This window comes from Colossoma macropomum, unplaced genomic scaffold (assembly GCF_904425465.1).
Source record: "Colossoma macropomum unplaced genomic scaffold, Colossoma_macropomum, whole genome shotgun sequence".
Lineage (NCBI taxonomy): Eukaryota > Metazoa > Chordata > Actinopteri > Characiformes > Serrasalmidae > Colossoma > Colossoma macropomum.
Window position 1 is genome coordinate 670,363 of NW_023494786.1, and position 20,485 is coordinate 690,847.

The following is a 20,485-nucleotide window of genomic DNA, read 5'->3' on the forward strand; positions in this document are numbered from 1 at the left end:
GGCCTTCTCTTTAAAGTGACCTTTAGCAAGAAGCCAGTGTTCAGAGGCATCAAAGAGCAAGCAAGACAACCGGGGGAGACTCCTAGCAGTAAAAGTCCACGGTCTGCAGTTTCAGCCACTGCTTACACTAAAACCCACTGCTTACACTAAAACCCACTGTTAACACTAAAATCCACTGCTTACACTAAACACACACTGTTAACACTAAAACCCACTGTTAACACTAAATCCCACTGCTTACACTAAAACCCACTGTTAACACTAAAACCCACTGCTTACACTAAAACCCACTGTTAACACTAAAATCCACTGCTTACACTAAAACACACTGTTAACACTAAAACACACTGTTAACACTAAAACACACTGTTAACACTAAAATCCACTGCTTACACTAAAATACACTGTTAACACTAAAATACACTGTTAACACTAAAACCCACTGTTAACACTAAAATCCACTGCTTACACTAAAACACACTGTTAACACTAAAACCCACTGTTAACACTAAAACCCACTGCTTACACTAAAACCCACTGTTAACACTAAAACCCACTGTTAACACTAAAACGCACTGTTAACACTAAAATCCACTGCTTACACTAAAACCCACTGTTAACACTAAAACCCACTGTTAACACTAAAACCCACTGCTTACACTAAAACCCACTGTTAACACTAAAACCCACTGTTAACACTAAAACGCACTGTTAACACTAAAACCCACTGTTAACACTAAAACACACTGCTTACACTAAAACCCACTGCTTACACTAAAATCCACTGCTTACACTAAAACCTACTGTTAACACTAAAACGCACTGTTAACACTAAAATCCACTGCTTACACTAAAACCCACTGTTAACACTAAAACCCACTGTTAACACTAAAACACACTGTTAACATTAAAACACACTGTTAACACTAAAACACACTGTTAACACTAAAACACACTGTTAACACTAAAACCCACTGTTAACACTAAAATCCACTGCTTACACTAAAACCCACTGTTAACACTAAAACACACTGTTAACACTAAAACCCACTGTTAACACTAAAACACACTGTTAACACTAAAACCTACTGTTAACACTAAAACCCACTGTTAACACTAAAACACACTGCTAACACTAAAACCTACTGTTAACACTAAAACACACTGTTAACACTAAAACCTACTGTTAACACTAAAACCCACTGTTAACACTAAATCCCACTGCTTACACTAAAACCCACTGTTAACACTAAAACCCACTGCTAACACTAAACACACACTGTTAACACTAAAACACACTGTTAACACTAAATCCCACTGCTTACACTAAAACACACTGTTAACACTAAAACCCACTGCTAACACTAAAACCCACTGCTAACACTAAAACCCACTGCTATCAGTAACGGCTTCCATTAAAATTCACTGCTATCAGAAAAATCCACTGCAAACAGTAACTGCTAACATTAAAATCCACTGCTGTATACTTTACTGTTTATGTACTGAGTGTTTATGAACTCTTATTAATGTCTAATGTCGGCTTAATGTCGATCCAAAAGGCTTAAACACTGATGTCATATTTCTTCAGATCAGGTCCCGACTGGCTAAATTACACATTCTATCAAAGCACAACTCTGAATGCGGTTCCAAAACAACTGAAGGTGGGTTGCCAGATCCCCTTTTATCCCGCGCTGATGATGTAATGGTACAGAATGAGGAAAACAGACCCGGGCGCTTCTACTCAGACGCTCTCCTCCGCGCGTTACTCGCACTGTTTACGTGGTCAGCGTGTAAGAATGTGGCAGGTGCTTCAGGCCTGGTTAGTTATTAGAGCTCTAAGGCTTCCATTAGAAGAATACCAGAACCTGCTGGGACACGAGAGGAGAAGTACACCATCCAGAGACCCCCAAACACCCCCCACCCACCTCCTCCTCCCCCCACTGGTAAACACATACGTCCACGCACACATGTACACCTCCACACCTCCATCTGACTGAGTGGATGTTCTTCATAATCTTAGAGATATTTTAAAGTTGTATGTTTAATTATTCAAAATTAATTTTAGGACAAATATAATGTTGGTTCAACTACTGGAGAACTTCAAGAGTAAATAAAGCTGCATCTCAGCAAAGAATCTGAGTTGTTATTAATGCTAATATAATATAATTAAGGCCACCTCTATTGATTATATTAGTAATCGAGTACTCTAGCGGTTATTTTGATGATTAATTGCATAATTCTATATACACATTTTTTATTTAGGCCATATATGATCTATTCTACTGACTGAATTAGTTCAAACTGCACTGCCACAGTAGAACTTATTTAATAAAACCATGAAGTGTTAAGATAATAGATATTTACAAGAATTATGTTATGATATATTGAAACTAAAGGCATTAATAGAAATAGTAATAAGTTATAAGCTGTATGAAATTTGTAACTACAGACATATGTGTTGCTGAGATCCTGCTGGTGTGGGTTTCCTCTCTTTCAGTGATGCTCACAAAAGCGAGTGCTAATAGTGCCTCCTTGTGGCTAATGTTTAGAATGCTCTTTCAAATTGCTAACCAATCACTAAGCCGATTCATAAACAATGTAAATTTTAAATGATTATGCTTTTTATTTGAGTTATCAATTTAATTGAGCAATTATGGCAGCCCAAAATAATAATATAATGAATATAATATACTATAATATGCTATTTCGTCATTTTAGTGTGTTCCCTATTATGCTTACATGTGGAAAATAGTACAAACAAGAGGAAAAATTAAGAATACTTTCTTTTTTCTTTTTCTTTTTTCCATATTTTTGTATGATAACGAAGGCATCAAAACTGTGTCCTCCATATTTTAATGCATAATTACTGTCTATTTGCTGAACTAAACATTTTGGAGAAAAAATAAAACATAAAATGTTTTATTATAAAATGGCCTGTGCAAAAGTTTTGGTGCACTTCAGTTGTTACATTTTCAAAATGACAGTTTATTCAGTGCATTTATGGCAACTAAACTGCTTTTTTGAATCAAAAAACAATGCACATATTCAGCCTACAACAGTGTAGCCCCGCCCATTCACAATGAAGTTATAAGGAGTGTTTCAGCACAGACTGCTCATTTACATATATCAGCCTTAAAGGCTCAGTAACTAAAACAGCCTGTTTAATTCTGAGAGATAAACAGGGGCTGGAAAATGGTAGAAAATACAACCCCATTTCCATAAAAAAATGTAAATGAAAATGTAAATAAAAACAAAATGTAAATAAAAACAAAATGCAATGATGTGCAAATCATCTAAACCCTGTATTTCATTGAAGACAACATATCAAATGTTGACACTAAGAAATTTTATTGTTTTTTGAAAAATATTTGCCCATTTTGAATTTGATGCCAACAACATGTTCCAAAAAAGTCGGGAACTTCTACTTTTAATCATCTACGACATCATCATCTACATAATAACATTAAAAGATACAGAGAATCTGGAGAAATCTCTGTATGTAAGGGACAAGGCCAAAACCCAGTATTTGCTGGCTGTGATCTTTGGGCCCTCAGGCAGCACTGCATTAAAAACAGACATGATTCTGCAGTGGAAATCACTGCATGGGCTCAAAAACACTTCTGAAAACCAGTGTCTATGAAAACAGTTCATCACTGCATCCACAAATGCAAAGATAAAACTCTAAAATGCAAAGAAGAAACTATATATAAACAGGATCCAGAAACACTGCCACCTTCTCTGGGCCCGAGCTCATTTAAAATGGACTGGGGGGAAGTGGAAAAGTGTCCTGTGGTTCGACGAATCAACATTTGAAATTCTTTTTGGAAATCGTGGACACTGTGTCCTCTGGGATAAAGACCATTCAGCTTGTTATCAGTGCACTGTTCAAAATGCCAGTGTTCATGATGGTATAGGGGGCATTAGTGCATATGGCATGGGTGACATGCACATCTGTGAAGGCAGCATTAATGCTTTAAGAGGAGGTAAGACTGTTTTTAAAGAGTAGTGTCGCAACTTTCTGAACAGCGGGAAAAAAATGTCCTTTAAACCTGAACACCACAGCACAGTCTTGCATAAACTGCAGCTGTTTGTGAGCCCAAAGAGACTAAAGGCCTAAACGCCTTAACAGCAACACAAAAGCTGAGTAAACCCCCCCCCGAAAAACCCCATAAGAGCAGACATGGCGCAATCCTCACGCACTCTTTTTCATGTGACGAGATGAACTGATCCTCAGAGATGATCCTCTGTATCCCGCTGCGCTGCATTTCCCACGAAGAGCACATGAGGCTAAAAGAACGAGAGCATGTAGAAACTTTGTACTGGGGATTGTGTTACAACCTTCAGGGGGGGACGTTTCTGAAGACCTGACACTCCTAGCGCTCTGTTATATACACAGATAGCATGTTAGCTTTACGCTAATGCACTTTAGCCCATGTTTATAGATAAGAGTGAGTCAGAAACCACATAATCAGCTCTATTAGAGATTAATGAACACCTCCACACAGTCTGAGGCGAGCGTGCGATGGTAGCACGCAGTTAGCATCATGCTAACTTTTGATGTATGAGCTTCCATTGCTTGTTAACTACATTAGCTTCGTAGCTCCAGTGCTAAAACTTAAGAAGCAAACTTCAGATATCAAATATGCCTTGGTTGATCAACTACATTTGAGCTATGAGTAGAAAATGGTTAACCGGTTTAACCTGGAATTACCAGTTTTATTTAAATATCACGGAAAAATAAAATTTTCTTTGCTTTTTTTTAAAATAAAAGTTCATTTTCATTCCTCGGCTTGACTAGCATTGAACGATATTATAAATGCCGCGATGTTCGACAAACAAAAGTCGAATGTAACCAGATAAACGGACCCCAAACAGAGCTTATCATCACTTTAGGAATGGAAATGGTGTATTTAGAAGGGAATTAAGGCAGCAGTTGATCTAATATTCCAGTTGATATAACAGTATCCCATTAATTATCACAAGAGCTGCACAAAAAAACTGTCTAAAACATTATTTCCAATCCTACTGCTAACTGTCGTGATTGCGAAACACCTTGCAATATATGAAAAAGTCATTGGAGAATCAAAAATGAATTGTGCTACAAGATTAGCATTGTTTTCATCAAAATAATCGCTGGATTTCATGATTACCCTGGTTCATCGAAACACCCACAGAATCTCATCCGCAGGCATGATTGGTCAGGATGCAGCCTTCTGAGATATCAATATTGTGAAGGCCAATATCATGATAACGATCAACAAACGATATATCGTACGGCCCATTACTGACATTCTTCCAGGCCAAATTCAGCCTGTTTAGTAAGACAATAGTGGGTGTTTAGCAGCTACCGCTGAACTCACTGGTCATGCTGTGTTCACACGTTCTGTTTCAGGTATAAACCTGCCAGCCTGCGACGCCTGGAGGTGTGAACTGCTTAAAATTCCTCAATTCTCATTACGCAAGACATTTGCATAACACAAGGATGACACACAGGAGGCCTGAGGGCGTTCCCATTCACCTCACATTCACACGGACACTCAGTGCTGAGCAGAACGGATTCAAAATCGCAATGTTTTCGGAATATATCATGTCATCGAGGCCTGTTCCCAATACGGTGGACAGGGTCCCCACGGTAAAGACGTCACATGCTATGTTAATACCACATTTACTGAACCTAATAAATATTTAACATGAAGTTATTGGCCAGATGTTTGGTGGACCCCTACCTGGCTAACTTTTTGGGTGGTCAGTGAAGTTTTTATGATATTATAGCACGTTACATGACAGCAGCACACTAATCACAGTGGTGTGTATATCATACCCAGCCAAAAATTGTATCTTATCAAGTAAAATTATCTTAAATATAGTCAATAAATCTAATATTTCTCCTGCTGAGACTGTTGTAAGCTTAATTTAAGATTATTTACCTTATTTCTAGACATTTCTACTTGTTTTAAGTGATTTTATTTAGCAAAATTATCTCACTAGTTTTAAGAAATGTGCTTGAAACCATTTTACTTTATTACCTAAATTTACCTAAACCATGTAAATAATGTCTAGAATTAAGCTATAGAATCCTATATAATAAGTGCACACCAATCTCAAAATGAGAAATATTAAATTTAAATATCAACTAGATTTAAGATCTTTTCACTTGACAAGACACCATTTTTTAAAATGTTGTCTCAATTTGCTCCCCAATTTAGTCGTATGCAATTCCACCGCTAGTTAGGACCCCCGCCAGTCACACCTTACCACCAGCACTAGGAGGGCAAAGCTAGCACAGGCTTCCTTCAACACCCTGTGATGCGCCGCCGCATCTTTACAAACTGCCGCTAACACGTCACTGGACAGCTGAACACGCTTGGAGGAAGGTGCCAACCGCCAGTTCTGTTACGTCAGTAAACAGATGCCTGCACTGGCTAGCATGGTGTTGAGTGATGGGGGGAGATGGGGGGGCCATCCTGCCCACCCAGAGAGAGCAAGGCCAACTGTGCTGCCTTGGACTCCCAGCTACGGATGGCTGTAGCATCACCGGGGATCAGACTTTCGATCTCCTTATGATAAGGCCGACGCTTGCACCACACAGGAGCCCCCATCATATTTTCTTTCCAATCAAGGCAAAACTATGGCAAGACTGTACACATTAACAGGTTCACATAAACCCAACAACCAATGAAACAGCTCCCTATAAAGCATGTGTCCACTCTTAACAAGCACCACATTTACTCCAGTGAAGATGACCAATTAAAATCGGGCAGCTGAAATGTACACAAAGGATGGAAAAAAGCAGCAAACATGAAAGCTCAAACCATTAAGCATCCTAGGCTAAAGCGTACTGCCGCAGCAGGTGTGGAGAACCTGTTAAATGTTGCGCGATTTTCAAACCGCCATTCAGCGAAAGTCAATGTGTGTGCTAATTGTTAAAAAGAGCTGCTAACTATGAGAGGTGCTGGTTAGCATTAGCTTAGCTAGCATGATAACAGCTCTGCTCACCACAGGAAATGTTGGATTCTGGCTTTGAATAAAGCACCGATACAAGTTTAGATGATAATGAAGTGAAGTTGAGCGGCTGCTGCAGAAGAGACACAAAACCTGTTCGAGGTGTTTGGATTTGTAGCCTAACGTTAGCTTAGCAAGCAGGCTATTTACCAGCTTCTTGTTCAAAGTTTCCCGTTCCACCTTAAAGGATGCAGCATTTTCTTATTCGCCAGGCTCTTGTTTAAACTCAGTAACTACTGCACCGTTTAAGGTGGAACGGTAAAAATTCGAACAAGAAGCTGGCCAATTAGAAAATGCCGCACCATTTAAGGTGGAACGGGAAATTCGAACAAGAAGCTGGTGGATAGGAAAATGCTGCACCATTTAAGGTGGAATGGGAAATTCGAACATGAAGCTGGTGGATAGGAAAATGCTGCACCATTTAAGGTGGAATGGGAAATTCGAACAAGAAGCTGGTGGATAGGAAAATGCTGCACCATTTAAGGTGGAATGGGAAATTCGAACAAGAAGCTGGTGGATAGGAAAATGCTGCACCATTTAAGGTGGAACAGGAAAATTTGATCAAAAAGCTGGGAAATTCGAAAAGAAGCTGGCGGATAGGAAAATGCTGCACCATTTAAGGTGGAATGGTGAAAATTCGAACAAGAAGCTGGTGAATAGGAAAATGCCGCACCATTTAAGGTGGAATTTTAAAAATTTCGAACAAGAAGCTGGTGAATAAGAAAATGCTGCATCTTTTAAGGTGGAACGGTAAAACTTTGAACAAGAAGCTGGCAAATAAGAAAGTGCTACACCACTTAAGGAGGAATGGAAAATTCAAACAAGAAGCTGGAGGAAAGTAGGTAAATTTCAGCTTTGTATAAAACGGTGGCTCTTGTTTTTAAGACGAGGCTAACAGCTAAAATAAAGCTTAAATTTGATGCTTATTCCTCAAGTTCATGACGAGATCTACTGACATCCACATTTCTGGTGATGGCCAAATTACACCGAGAAGGAGAATGAAATATCTTGAAAGCTCCTCTCGCAAGGCAGGGCCTTTTCAGCCGGCATGTGGTAAGGCGAATGAACCCACTTCACTGGCCTAAAGCTCACTGTGCAGTAGGGTGGTGTCTGTCTCATGATGCTGATGTGAACGTCCGCATGATGATGTCTGGATCCAGGCTATTTCGGGTAATTTGGGCAAATGACAGATACCCTTAGTCCCGTATGAAACGGCCAGTCAAAACACACACGTATTACAATGCAGAACCTCCGCCGCTAAAACTAGTTCCACTAAAACAAGCGTAGGCGATAAAAACACGTCTGAGTAAGCAGGGGTGCCCAAACTTCTGCACACCCCCTTGAATGCAACAACATCGTCCAGTAATCATATTACTAAAGGAGAAAAGGGGATTAAACAGCAGAAATGGCTGGATTAATAGGTTTGACTCAGATCTGATACCCTATCAATATCACCGAGAGTAAAAATCAATACTGCAGTAAATCGCTCAGCACTGCACTCACTCACACTGCAGCACGGGCAGTGTGAAGACGTGTGAGGCCTGTTGCTGCTGTTTCGGAGGGGATGAAGGGACGAAATTCTGCTCTTCTCTCGTCAGTGAGCTACACGCCGTCCTCCCAGTGAGACTCTGAGTGAGCGGCCTTCCGTCTGAGTCTGAGTCAGTCAGTTCAGAACCAGCCACACTCGCTGTTACGGCACTGACAGCACAGACACTCTCAACAACACTGCAGTTAACACTTTAAAGAGCTCATGTAGGATGACCTACACTTTTCAGATGGTTCTTCAAGGGTTCTTTGGTCAAGAAAATGGTTTTATATAGAACCATGAACACTCAAAGGACCGTTTGCATGATTAAAGGGGTTCTTTGCATCTTCAGATTGATGGAGAACTTTACAGGAGAAGGAAAAACATACTGTACTTTTAATGTAAGTCAGTGGAACCAGACTTCTTTCCAAGTCAATTTGGGCCATTTCTTTTGCTCCATTCATCCATGTTTGAGTTTTTAAACACCTCAGTGTCGCTGCTGGACTGAGAATAGTCCACCCATCAAAAACATCCAGCCAACTGCGTCCTGTGGGCAGCGTCCTGTGAGCACTGATGAAGGACTGGAGGATGACCAACACAAACTGTGCAGCAGCAGATGAGCTATCGTCTCTGACTGAAGGTGGACCGACGAGGTAGGAGTGTCTAATAGGGGTGACAGTGAGTGGACACAGTGTTTAAAAACTCCAGCAGCACTGCTGTGTCTGATCCACTCGTACCAGCACAACACACGCTAACACACCACCACCACATCAGTGTTACTGCAGTGCTGAGAATGATCCACCACCCAAATAGTACGTGCTCTGTGAGGGTCCATGGGGGTCCTGACCACTGAAGAACAGGGTAAAAGGGGGCTAACAAAGTATCAGAGAAACAGATGGACTACAGTCTGTAACTGTAGAACTACAAAGTGCACCTATATAGTAAGTGGAGCTGATAAAATGGACAATGAGCATAGAAACAAGGAGGTGGTCATAATGTTATGCCTGATCGGTGTATATATATATATATATATATATATATATATTTTTTTTTCAGTGTTTTGACATAATATAAAATGCCTGTTGTTCTTTACATTGTGTGTAAATTTCATGATGCATGGACTAAAAGAAACGACCCAAAATGACTTGGAAAAACTTCTGGTTCCATTGACTTACATTAAAAGTGAAGTAGGTTTTTCCTTCTCCTGTAAAGTTACCGTTTTGGAGATACGAGGTTTTCTTCCGACAACAGTGAAATATATACATGTTGGGGGAAACAAAAACAACTTTTGCACATGCCGCATTTTCTGTTCTATACCTTTTTGTTAAATTCAGCAAATAACAGTAATTGTGCACTATAATGTGCAGAACTGTGTTCTCTGTAGAGGACGTGTTTCACTTATTTACACTCAGAAAATCAATAAATACATGGAATTTGACCAGGGGTGCCCAAACTTTCGCACACGACTATAATATCTGCGCAAAGGCAGCGACTCACAGTCCGTCACTGAGACAGTTCTATTTTCCATGCCAGCTGAGTCACAGTGTCTTCTTATTCCAGATGAATGTGACCTTTCTGGATGCCATTCTTGTCTTATTTGCTGCATTTAATCTTAATGTGTCAACTTTAGACAGCAGTAACTGTTCTTACTGTACAGAGACCCTGACAGCAGCTACAGTAATGACAGCAGAGTGAGATCTTCACTGACTCACACAGGGTGACAGACAACACTGACAGACAACAATAAGAGCTTCTGGTAAAAGCTACGGTACTGACAGCAGAATAAAAGCCTCACTGAACCAAACCTCCCCACCAAGGACAAATAAAAACAGAAGAACAGCTTCCCCACAGAGCTGAACTGCTGTTACGGTACTGACAGCAGTATAAAAGCCTTACAGAACCAAACCTCTCCACCAAGGACAAATAAAAATAGAAGAACAGCTTCCCCACAGAGTTAAACTGCTGTTACGGCACTGACAGCAGAATGAGGTCTTTAATAAACCACACAAAGTCACATAGGACCACCAAGGGCCGTTACAGTGTGACAGCAACTGAGCACACAAAGTCACACAGGGCCATTGGGGGCTGTTACAGCAATGACAGCAGAATAAACTCCTTAACTGACCACATCAAGTCATACAGGACCACTGAGGGCCATTACAGTGATGACAGAAACTCACCACGCAAAGTCTTACAGGGCCATTGAGGGCTGTTACAGTGATGACAGCAGAGCAAGGTCCTTAACAGAGCACACAACATCACACAGGGACACTGATGGCTGTTACAGTGATGACAGCAGAATAAAGTTCATAACTGACCACACAAAGTCACACAGGGCCATTGAAGGCTGTTACAGTGACGACAGCAAAATTAAGTTCTTAACTGACCACACAAAGTCACACAAGGCCACTGAGGGCTGTTACAGAGATGAGAGCAAAATAAAGTTCTTAACTGACCACAGAAAGTCACACAAGGCCACTGAGGGCTGTTACAGAGATGACAGCAGAATAAAGTCCTTAACTGACCACACAAAGTCACACAGGGCCATTGAGGGCTGTTACAGTGATGACAGCAGAATAAAGTCCTTAACTGGCCTCACAAAGTCACATAGGACCACCAAGGGCCGTTACAGTATGACAGCAACTGAGCACACAAAGTCACACAGGGCCATTGAGGGCTGTTACAGCAATGACAGCAGAATAAACTCCTTAATTGACCACATCAAGTCATACAGGACCACTGAGGGCCATTACAGTGATGACAGAAACTCACCACACAAAGTCTTACAGGGCCAGCAGAATAAAGTCCTTGACTGACTACACAAAGTCTTGCAAGGCCACTGAGGGCTGTTACAGTGATGAGAGCAGAAAAAAAGTCCTGAAATGACTACACAAAGTCACACATGCCACTGGGGGCTGTTACAGTAATGACAGCAGAATAAACTCCTTAACTGACCACACAAAGTCACACAGTGCCATTGAGGGCTGTTAAAGTGATGACAGCAGAATAAAGTCCTTAACTGACCACACAAAGTCATACAAGGCCACTGAGGGCTGTTACAGTGTTGACAGCAGAATAAAGTCCTTAACTGGCCACAAAAAGTCACACAGGGCCATTGAGGGCTGTTACAGTGTTGACAGCAGAATAAAGTCCTTAACTGGCCACACAAAGTCACACAGGGCCATTGAGGGCTGTTACAGTGATGACAGCAGAATAAAGTCCTTAACTGGCCACACAAAGTCACCCAGAAGACCATTACAGGAATGACAGAAGAATAAAGTCCTTAACTGATCACACAAAGTCACCCAGGGCCACTGATCACTGTGAAGGTAATGACAGCAGAATAAAGCCTTACTGAAGCAGGTCTAAAACAGATCACTTCTCCGCAGACCTGCTGCATCGAACGTGAAGTCCAGCAGATCTAACGTCACTCCAGAAATAACACTGCTGTGATAAACACCTAAACACTGCTTATGACCCCACCAGCACTGAGCGACAGTACTGACACAGCCACACGGAGATGAGTTTGCTGAAAATACCGGTTCAGATGTGCAGTCAATCCACATCAGCACACTCTGACTGACTGCTGTATAAACAAACACTGTAGCCTTCTGGTCATTTAGAAACGTACAAATGCCTACTCCCGTAAAGAAAAACAAACACTTGGACGTTAGGTATGAAACACATTGCACACAATTTATATAATCTTCATAAAAAAGTGAACGTTTTGTCCTAAAACATGTTTTTAAATCCATTCATGGTGGAGGGATACATGCAGTGCGCTCTGCGGCAAAATAGTCCCCAAAGAAAACTTGTTATTTCAGATTTTCCACTATTTTCCATCATCAACATTCCATATAAACTCAGAAGACTCGTGTAGGTTCACTGGTGGTTCTGGATAGTAAATAAAATGTCTATATCTGTGTTGTAGTCATGGCGACCCCTGGTTCCTATCACCACCACTGTAAAGACATCTGAACCATTTCACACCAAACCACTCTGAATCACTCTGTTTACATCTTAATGACTGAATTATGGAGGAAATTTAGAAAAATGGGCAGAATTCCCCTTCAATACACTTGATTTCAGAAAGATCTGCAGGCGTCCATATATTTTTCTTTATCTACGTTCAGCCTGCGCTGACTGGCAGCCACTCCAACACAGGCCCAGTGCAGTGACCCATGAAAGGGGGGTCAGCTCAGCATGTGGAGACAAAACGGTGTAAAAAGGCGTGAAAGTGCTGAAGGCGCTGTGGTGAGTAGCACTACTGTGTGGAATGTGTGGAGAGTAATGTATGAAATCATATCAGGTAGCACTTTAAAACCTTCAGCACCTCCAGCTGACCACGCTGGACAGAACTATAGAAAAATAGCAGAACCAACCAGCAGAAGATCAACAAAAGCAGCAGCAAAGTGGAGCTCCAGTTCCCCTCGAGGGCCACAAAATTAATTCATAAAATGATTATTAAGTTGACTCACTGCTCTTCGTTTTATTATTCTACGTTTTTTGTACCACTTTCACGCAGGTTTTTTGGCTAGGACCACGAAACTTTGCAGGATTGTAGAACCTATATGAGGACAGTGCGCTTGGGCTTTTGGGACCGATTGCTCGTACGTTTTTGTACAGCGAAAATTCAAAAGCGATTTTTTGTTTCCCACAGAAAATGAATGGGAACGTTGATTCAAATCTTACTGCTACAAATAACTCAACATACATAACAGCTCACATGTATACACACATATTAACAACCACCTGGGATAACATAGTATGCCCTAGGAACATCTCAGCAACCACCTAGGATACCATAGCAATGTCCTATAGCAACCGTCTGGGATACCATAGCAATGTCCTATAGCAACCGTCTGGGAAATCATAGCAATGGCCTAGTAACACTGTAGCAACCTCCTGGGATAACATAGCAATGTCCCAGTAACACCATAGCAACCGCCTGGGATACCATAGCAATGTCCTAGTAACACCTTAGCACCCACCTGGGACATCATAGCAATGGTCTAGTAACACCTTAGCAACCACCTGGGACATCATAGCAATGGTCTAGTAACACCATAGCTACCACCTGGGATACGATATCAATGTCCTAGCAACACCTTAGCAACCAACCGGGACACCATAGCAATGTCCTATAGCAACCACCTGGGATACCACAGCAATGCTCTAGTAACACCATAGCAACCACCTAGGATACCTTAGCAATGTCCTATAGCAACCACTTTAGACAACTTAAAGTTTGTTCACAAAGTTTCTATATATATGTGTGTGTGTGTGTGGTGTGAGTGTGTGTGTGTGTGTAGTGTGTGTGTGTGTGTGTGTGGTGTGTAGTGTGTGTGTGTGTGTGTGTGTGTGTGTGTGTGTGTGAGTGTGTGTGTTAGTGTGTGTGTGTGTGTGTGTGTGTGTGTGTGTGTGTGTGTGTGTGTGGTGTGAGTGTGTGTGTTAGTGTGTGTGTGTGTGTTAGTGTGTGTGTGTGTGAGTGTATGTGTTAGTGTGTGTGTGTGTGTGTAGTGTGTGTGTTAGTGTGTGTGTGTGTGTGTGTGTGTGGTGTGAGTGTATGTGTTAGTGTGTGTGTGTGTGTGTAGTGTGTGTGTTAGTGTGTGTGTGTGTGTGTGTGTGGTGTGAGTGTGTGTGTTAGTGTGTGTGTGTGTGTGTGTGTTAGTGTGTGTGTGTGTGTGTGTGGTGTGTGTGTGTGTTAGTGTGTGTGTGTGTGTGTGTGTGTGTGTGTGAGTGTATGTGTTAGTGTGTGTGTGTGTGTGTGTGTGTGTAGTGTGTGTGTTAGTGTGTGTGTGTGTGTGGTGTGAGTGTGTGTGTTAGTGTGTGTGTGTGTGTTAGTGTGTGTGTGTGTGTGTGTGTGTGTGTTAGTGTGTGTGTTAGTGTGTGTGTGTGTTAGTGTGTGTGTGTGTGTGGTGTGAGTGTGTGTGTTAGTGTGTGTGTGTGTGTTAGTGTGTGTGTTAGTGTGTGTGTGTGTGTTAGTGTGTGTGTGTGTGTGTGTGTAGTGTGTATTGAAATTGAAGTTCAAATTCCTGTCCTGCTAGATCTGCCCCAGACAACTGTAAGTGCTATTATTATAAATGGAAGCATCCAGAAGCAACAACAGCTCAGCCATGAAGCGATAGACCACCCAAACTCACAGAGCGGGACCACCAAGTGCTGATGAACACAGTGTCTATCCTCTATCCTCCTGTGCCAGCTGTAAAGTTTGGCTGAAGAGGGATGATGATATGCGGTTGTTTTCAGGGGTTGGTCTAGAACCCTTGGTTCCAGTGAAGGGATTCACTGGAACTAAGGGTTCTAGACCAACCCCTGAAAACAAGCCCATATCATCATCCCTCTTCTCTTAATGCTTCAGCACCAAGACATTTTGGACAATTATACACTTCCAAGTTTGGGGAAGAACCTTTCCTGTTCCAGCATGACTGAGCTTCAGTGCACAAAGCAGCTCCATAAAGACATGACTGGGTGAGTTTGGTGTGGAAGAACTTGACTGACCCTCACAGAGCCCTGACCTCAACCCCATCAAACACCTTTAGGATGAACTAGAACGGAGAACGTGAGCCAGGCCCTCTCGTCCAACATCCGTGTCTGACCTCACAAATGCTCTTCTGGATGAATGGGCAGAAATTCCCCCAGACACAAAATCTTGGAGAAAGTGTCCCAGAAAAGTGGAAGCTCTTAAAAAAATTCAGAAGCCAAAACCATTCTAAACACATGAAAGCATAAATAAATATCACCTTACTTACAGCTGTAACGTCTGATATACGATTGTATGCAAAAGTTTGTACGCCCCCGGTCAGATTACATATCGTTGTTGATTTTCGAAGTGTGAATAAGTTACCGCCCCCCTACAGAGAACACACTTCTGCACATTTTAAAGCACAATTACTGAATTTTAATGGAACATTTTGACCAAAATAGAGCTCACAGTAAACGGAATTAGCGCCAACTTTAGCTTTCATTCATTTTTAGCAACTGGTAGCATTTTCTGTCAAACTGTATGAAACATAAAATGTAGCCTGTGCAAAAGTAATGGCACATCTTGCATTTGTGCAACTCATTTTTTAAAACGTTAAATTCAAATAAGCAAATAAAAATTTAAATACCAACATATTTTCACTCGGAAAACCAACACAACACGAAACAGGGGGTGTTCAAACATCTGCATAGTGTATATAAATGGATTTACCTACTGCAAACACAACAGCCCTGATTGTATTGTGGTAAATCAAAGAAGATGTAGGTGATATGGCAGAAATATTATATAACATAGACATACATATTGCAAGATTTGTGATAGGCATCATGATGTTTAGTCTTTCTGAGGTTTGTGAACATGTTGGGACCAAATTCAGCAGCAAAGCAGCAGAGCTACATTGAAAAAGGCTGAAAAACTCTGAGCACAATGAAGGAATTAAAAGACCTGGTAAAGGTAAATGAGTAAAATGAGATGAAGTCTATGGGCTGCAGCCATCCAACCAGCTGCACTGTTACTAAGCAGTTTACAGTTGTTGTTGTTGTTGTTTACAGGCCCCCTATCTGGTCTAAATACTCAGAAAAGTGTACTGATATGTAATTTATCACCATAGCGATAACATGCCGTTACACTGACCCCCTCCACGCCCAGTAATAACGGGGTTAAAATACCAGTAAACTCACCAGCGTCCTCAGTCCCTCCAAAACCGCCCGACGCCTCGACTGTCCTGAGCTAATCCTCACGCTTTGATGTCTGAATGCAACTGCTGGTGGGAAGCAAAGGCAAGCCCCAGCGCCTCCGAGACACACAAGCAGCGCTCTCAGAGCCTCCACGCCCCCCTGCCGGCTCATGTCTGCCCCGTGAGGGAGTGGGAGGGTCCTCCGGGGGGATAAAGGAGGACACGGTCACACCTGAGACCCAACAACACCCTCCCAAACCCAGCACATTCAAAACCACACTCACATCAGTTAATAAACAAATAAAACCAACAATAAACTGGATTTAAAGTAGGTTTAGCCACAAACGCTAATGATGCTAACACTGAAAATGAGCTCAATTAGCTTAGCGCAGTGTTTACTGAGGCCTAAATAGTGCTAACAATGCCTGGAATTAGCATTAACTTTACATTCATTTTCAACACTGTTAGCATTTTCTGTCAAATTGCTTCACTGAAGTGCTAAAAATGCTAACACTAAATAAAAGCTCTCATTAATTTTCATTGATTATTAGCATGTTTAGCATTAAAATGACTCTGCATTAACTTTTTTCATTGTTTTTTTGTGACCAAATGGTTTCATTTTTAAGATAAAGCTCTAAATAATATGATCAAATATCAAAAATTCATTTTTTTCACTGTTGACACTCACAGCATTTGTTTTTAAAGCTATTTCACTGAAATGCTAAATCTGCTAATGATACATTTTGATTCATTATTTGCATGTTTGGCACTAAAACTGAATTTTTTTACAAAAAAAATGCAAAACATTATTTGGCATTAACTTTCAGTCACTGTTATCACGGCTTTTTGGTCAAAAGATTTAGCTGAAATGCTAAAGATGCTAACAATAAGTGAAAACTATCATTAGTTTTCATTATTTTACATGTGTAGCATTAAAATCAGTATGACAAAAAATGATAAACGTTATTTAGCATTAACTCTCAGCACTGTTAGCATTTTTGTCAAACGATTTAATTTAAAAGCTAAAAATGCTAACGATAAATAAAATTAGTCACCACATTACCTTAATTTTAGCATTGTGAACATTTTTGTCAAACTACTCTCTTACTGTACTTTATAGGCTAAGAAACATTCTGAATGACAATGAAGCGCTAGCATTCATTACATGTTAACCCTGTTAGCGTTTTTATCAAACTATTTTACTGAAGTACTAAAAAGGCTAAAACCAAAAGAAAGTCATCATTCATATTCGTTGATTATTAGCATGCTTAGCTTTGAGATTACTCTACGTTAACTTTTTGTTCATTTCTAACTCCGGCAGCTTTTGTTTTTCAAACTATTTCCCCGAAATGCTAAACCTGCTAACAACAAATGAAAACTATCATTCTTAATTTGCATGTTTGGCACCAAAAAAGCTAAATGCTAAAGAACAATTAGCGTGAAGTTTCAGTCGTTGTTAATACGATGTTCAAAAGATCTAACTGAAATGCTAAAACTGCGAAATGAAAACTATCATTAACTTTAGCATTTAAATGAATGACACCAAAATGCTAAATAACACTTAGCATGAACTTCCAGTCGTTGTTAAAACTTTATTTAGGATAAAGGATTTATTTAGGATTAGGATTTAAGTGAAATGCTAATGCTGCTAAATAAAAACTATCATTACTTTTCATTAATTATTGACGTGTTTAGCACTTAAATGAATTAGTTTGAATGAAATTATGAAATGCTGTTAGCATCTTTGGCAAATGATTTAATTTTAAAGGCTAAAAATGATAAAAATAAATAAAATTAGCATTAATTTTGACTGATTTTTTTTAGATTTTAAGTGAAATGCTAAAGCTGCTAAATGAAAACTAGCACTACTTTTAGCATTTAAACGAATTAGTTTAACAACAAAATGATAAAATTTAGTCAGCATTAAAATTCAACACTGTTAGCATTTAGGAGCTAAAAATGCTAATAATAAATACAATTAACATTGATATTTCGAACGTTTTAGCATTGCGAGTATTTATTTATTATTTATTAAGCTCCTGCTTTAAATCTCCTCATTCGCTGTTTGTTTAAATCCCTGTTTCAAACTGAGAAGAAAATATAGACTGTATATTATTTTAGACAGCGAATCTTCTGAAAGGTTCAGTCTGGAGGGTCAGTTTCAGTCACAACATAAGAAATGCCGTTTTGTGTAAAAGGTAAAAGGTGTTTTCGGCTCCTGTCGGCCAAAGTCAGCATTATCGGCTACCACACAACAGAACAGAGCCGCTTTACTGATCTGGACGGGGGCGCCGGCCATAACCCAGCAGGACGCGTCGCCTCACCTTCTCACGCCTGCAGAGCCATTAAGGACATTTACATCTCAGAGGCCTCAGCAGGCACCATTTAGGACAATGAGCACGTAACAGCGCCATCCTGAGCCGTTAGCCATGAGCACACATCACAGTTAGCAAACATGGAGTCACTTAAAGGGGGAATTCCACCAACTTTCCAAAATTTCTGCGTAATACGGAGCGGTTTGGTGTGAAATGGTTCAGATGTCTTTACAGTGGTGGTGATAGGAACCAGGGGTTGCCATGACTACAACACAAATATAGACATTCTATTTACTATCCAGAACCACCAGTGAACCTACATGAGTCTACTGAGTTTATATGGAGTGTTGATGATGGAAAATAGTGGAAAATCTGAAGTAATAAGTTTTCTTTGGGGACTATTTTGCCTCACAGTGCCCTGTATATTATGTATCCCTCCACCATGAATGGAGTTTAAGGCCAAAATCTTCTCAAAACTATCGTAAAACAGTGTCTCAGTCATCAGGCAGTGAATTCATAACCATTTACTGTAGTAACTTTCTGTGAGGGAGGTTTTAGAGGGGGGCGTCTGGTTTCCTATCACCACCACCGTGAACAGTTCTGAATCTGTAAGTTTATCTAGAACAGAGCGTTTCACCCCAAACCACTCTGAACCACTCTGTTTACATCTTAACCACTTAATGATGCAGAAATTTTGAAGTATCACTGGAGTTCCCCTTTCATTACTGTGTTTAGCAGTAAAGTGAGTTAGTGTGACAAAAAATGCTTGATTTAGCTTTAAATTTAATTTATTTTGAAGAATGTTAGCATTTATTGTCAAACTATTTAAATTAAATGCTAAATGTGTGAACAACAAATTAAAACTATCATTTATTTTCATTAATTATTAGCATGTTTTGTATTCAAATGAATGAAAAAGTGCTAAACATTAATTAGCATTAACCTTTACCATTAACATTTTTAACACTGTTAGCAGTTCTTGTCTAATTTTTGCTATTCAAAGGCTATAAAAAATGAAATTAGCATAAAGAATTTATGAATTTAAGTTAAAAGCTTCCTGTGATGGAGCTTTTAAAGGCATTTCAGACTTTTCAGATGCCTGGTTCCTACTAAACACTATGTCAAACACTGAATTAGACAGAAATGTAGAAATTTGGTGGAGTTCCCCTTCCATAAATAAGAAACCACACATTCTATTTGCAGCGCCCTCAGCCTTCTGACTCCGTAGGCGGCTCCTGCTGCTGTATACGGTACATGCGTCATCAGCTGAGAGATAAAGATGCCACAGGAGTGTAAAATCCCTGAATTTATATCCCGGCGCATGTGCAGGAGAAGTAAACAGAGCTGCAGGCACCACGGATCAGCACCATTCCAATCCCAGTAGCGTTCCCTAAAAACAAAGCTCTAAACTAATGTGACCGATGTGTTTACAGTCTGCTGTTTCTTTACTAAGCCTATACGTTTATCAGTATTACATTCCTACATTTACAAGACAGAGAAACAAAGATTAAGAGACCCTTATTAATCCCACAACAGGGAAATTTCACCTCCACATTTTAACCCATCCGTGCAGTGAAACACCACAGACACACTAGTGAACACACACACACTCACTAGGGGGCAGTGAACACACTTGCCCAGAGCGGTGGGCGGCCCTATCCGCAGCAGGAGTTGGGGGTTAGGTGTCTTGCTTAAGGACACTTCAGTCATGTACTGTTCAGTCAGCTCAGGGGATCGAGCCAGTGACCTTCCGGTCACAGGGCTGGTTCTCTACCCTCCAGCCCACGACTGCCCCCTAAAAGAAGGTGCACCGTTCCCGGAGATACTGCAATACCAGGTCGATGCGTGGAGCGAACGGAGCAAGCTCCTCTTCCGTCTCCCTGTTCTAAGCAGACCTCTGAAGTCTACATTCTGTAGTTGGATTCTTCCCATTTTCCGGGTCTGAGCTGGTTTTATCCACGATGGAAACAAATGGCATTTTG

At 40.5% G+C, this 20,485-nt stretch overlaps 1 protein-coding gene and 1 pseudogene across 1 annotated transcript in view; both read right to left on the reverse strand.

Moving 5' to 3' along the window:
* The window catches only part of tiam1b (TIAM Rac1 associated GEF 1b), a 110,696-nt gene that overhangs the window by 57,846 nt on the left and 32,365 nt on the right, over nucleotides 1-20,485 (reverse strand). The window lies entirely within an intron of this gene.
* LOC118804802 lies at nucleotides 20,304-20,481 on the reverse strand (annotated as a pseudogene).